General features: G+C 33.6%; 1 protein-coding gene across 3 annotated transcripts in view; it reads left to right on the top strand.

Annotated features, from left to right (window-relative positions):
* The window catches only part of LOC106108280 (nucleolar protein 4-like), a 111,173-nt gene that overhangs the window by 1,925 nt on the left and 105,654 nt on the right, over positions 1 to 3,594 (top strand). The gene's annotated exons all lie outside the window — the stretch shown is intronic.

The raw sequence follows: 3,594 nt of genomic DNA, 5'->3' as shown, positions 1-3,594 counted from the left end.
AAAGCGTAAACACACACTTTGTTGCCCAAGATGTCAGCAATTACAGCATATTTTTGAATATTTCTTTTTTAATAAAAGCCCTACACTTACGTCATTAGGCTATATTTTCACGCTATTAAACATAGGCGTAACTAAATTGGAAAAAACCCTAATGTGGGAAAGGGACCAAGCTACAAGCTGCCAACATTAAGGGAACAAGATTATTATGGTCAACGGTAGTTTTGACATTTGCATTTGAGAATTTTACAAATGTAAACAATAAAATTACATCTTATAATTTCATGCGGATGAAGCTGCACGGGAACAGCTAGTTCTTTATAAGATCTTATAAAAGATGTAACTATTTTCGTCGGATGGGTATATCCATACATTTACATAGGCTACGTTACATTTTCTTACGTTACAAAATATTAACATTCTTTGAATTCACTTATTAATCTGGTCTCGTCACCAATTCCGGAGTCCGTCGGGGCTATTCAGGGTGAGTGAGATTTTTTCCTGGTCATTGTTGACACAAGATGAAATGCACTTAAAAGTAACCGTTTTGGATTAATCTATACTTATATTTATTTCTTATATTACTTATCTATCTATACTATTATAATAAAGCGTAAACACACACTTCTTTGTTGCCTAAGATCTCAGCAATTACAGCATATTTTTAAATAATTATTTCTAAATAAAAAGCCCCATACTTACGTGACGCTTTAGGCTATATATTTTCACGCCGTTAAACTTAGGGGGTAAATATTTTGGATAAAAACTCTAATGTGGGAAAGAGACCATAAGTTGCCAACATCAAGAAAGCAAGGTTGCCAAGGTATGTCATCATGTCATTTTGACATTAGCAATTGATAATTTGACACATGTAAATAATAAAATTGAATTATCATAATTTTATGCGAACGAAATCGCACGGGAACAGCTAGTTGAATATATTCATTATAGTAAGCATTGTCTTGAAAAAAACATGGCGTAGTTAGTCATTTTTAATATTAATCGGCGCAGATGAAGTCATGTTCGACAACTAGTGGATTAATTTTTTTATTGCTATTGTTTAGCATCGGTTATCTATACTAATATAAAGAGAAAAGATTCGTATTTTTGTTTATTTATTTGTATTGAAATATCTCAAAAACTACTGGATCGATTTCAAAAATTCTTTCACCTTTAGAAAGCTACGTTATCAGTGAGTAACATAGGCTATTTTTTAATTTCACGCAGGCGAAGACAAGCAACCGCTAGTATTTTAATAAAATGGAATAAAAACGAAGATACTAAGGTTTCGATCGAGAGATAGGATATCAATTTCAGTCGATTTCTTATTGTATCTAAAAAACATGTACATAAAGTCGATTTTTTCTGTATTCAAATTAATAATTATTGTTTAAATAGTAAATAGTTGACAACCCTAACGCATCGCTAGCGGGCCACTGCGCCGGCTCATTTATTATTAGCTGCGCCGCGCCTCATGTTTATTAAAGAGCAGCCGAGCCCTGCTCAGCCGCTGAGGCACTGAGGCGCTCAGCCGCTGAGGCGCTTAAGCACTGAGGCTCTAAGGCACCGAACACTAATTAATATTAATATAACCACTGTCTTAGTTTTAGATATTCGTATTAATATATATTCGGTGTTCGGTAGCGTGATGTCTTTTTATAATTAGGTAATTGGATAATGCGTTTATGTTTTGAAATTATAGCTCATATTTTTAATTTCTTTAATTTCAAACACATTTTCAAGTATATCTAAAACATTTATGCATTAGTTTTTTAACTGAATCTTTTTTTTCTAATGTTATAAAGAGGAAAGATTTCCATTTTTGTATTTTTGATTGTATAACTAAAACTACTGGACCGATTTTAAAATTTTTTTCACCGTCTGAAAGTTAATTAATCTGTGAGTAGCATAGGCTATATTTTTTAATTTCTCGCAGGCGAAGTCGCGAATAACAGCTAGTTATAAAGTAAGTTGAATAAGATAAGCAGTATTTGTTTCAATAATTAAAATTACATACTCAAAATGTGTGAATTTCTATACTTAAATATCTGTAAAAAGCATTTAGTCTAACGTAGTCATTTGACCTGCGGGATAAAGGGAGCGATTTTGGTGCAGTGAACATCCAAACTGTACGGAGTTTCGTGTGAGAACAAACGCAAACGCCATTTTATATTCGTGTGCGGTACAACAATGGCGACCGCCGATACGTGATACGACAGCCGACCTCCTGTCACGTATGCTGCCCTGGTCACTGCTATCGAATATATCGATTTCCTTTTCGATTTTGTTTTGATTTTGACGACTTTTTTTATATCATCGATACGCACATTATTTTTTTCTTAAAAATTAATTAGAAAGAAATAGATAGGTTGTTAGAGTGAGAAAGAATTTTAATTTTATTTTAGATTTATTTTATGTCGTCTAAAATATTGATACACTTTACTTAACAAATTCACACAGTCGTTAAATGAATACTAAGGGTGGTTTGTAGGTTGTAGTTTCATTAAGGGACTTTTCAGACATCTATATAAAGAGTACAAAGTACAGCAACCGAGCGCAGATTTCTTACAAACATAATTCCTCCTTGATCATTCTTTGCGGCGATAACGGACATAAAAACTCGAGAGCGCAGCGCGTCGCATAAGTAAAACACAATACATACGAACTATATAATGAACGGCTTTTTACCTGTTGGAAACACGTTCACTTGCTTCACTGTAAAGATTTTACTAAATATATAAAACTCGCACTCAGAGTCACTAAATAACTCTTATAATCAACACTAAACTACCACTTGAAGACTTTTCGCGTTAATAATTAAAATAGAATCGAAATTAAGTAGGTATCCGTTGTCTATTGGAGTCGGCGGCTTTCTGACGATGCCCATGTCCTTGTCACTAACCGAATTTGTAAATATGCAGTCTTTGTATTCTAGACAAACTAGAAACAGGCTGCATTTACAATTTATCAGTAACATAAAGAGATGCAAACTTAAATCGCAGCACCACATATCGTGGGGTAATTACTGTTAATAATGTGAAAAGCGGTGACCCTAGATTGATCGACAGGGGAGGAGATATCAAGCCGGGTAAGGAGCTGAGATGCAATTAAATTACCGCGCATGTCTCGCCCTCAGGGGGCGCTAGTGTACATAATATGGTAAACTTAGATATTTAGATACTTTTACGGAAACAACACCTTGATTGTTGACATTACAATAATGATTTTTTGTAAACATAAATCGATTTTAATATCTTTTTACATAAATGAAGATAATCAACAAACTCCTCTAATTTAACAAGACTGAATTTTGCGCTAATTTTTGTCACAAAATTTTAATTTCCCGTCGGAAAACGTCCCACCGCCAACATGAGTCAAAACATTTATTTACCTTTCCTATAAAAGCAACAGGTTAGAGAATTATGTTTTCAAAACAATACGGAAGTAAAACTCAAACTAAATGATTTTATGACATTCATATGGCTTTTGTTTAGTAACATTTAAAAAATCCAAACGAAAAGAATCCAAACGGTTAAAGTTGAAGGGGGCATTAATTAAACGATTGGAGACTCGACCACCTCCAAACAGTGGGTAATC

Source organism: Papilio polytes, unplaced genomic scaffold, assembly GCF_000836215.1.
Source record: "Papilio polytes unplaced genomic scaffold, Ppol_1.0 DF821733.1, whole genome shotgun sequence".
In the NCBI taxonomy this organism is placed as follows: domain Eukaryota; kingdom Metazoa; phylum Arthropoda; class Insecta; order Lepidoptera; family Papilionidae; genus Papilio; species Papilio polytes.
The sequence above is the reverse complement of the archived record's forward strand: the minus strand, read 5'-3'. Positions and strand labels throughout refer to the sequence as shown.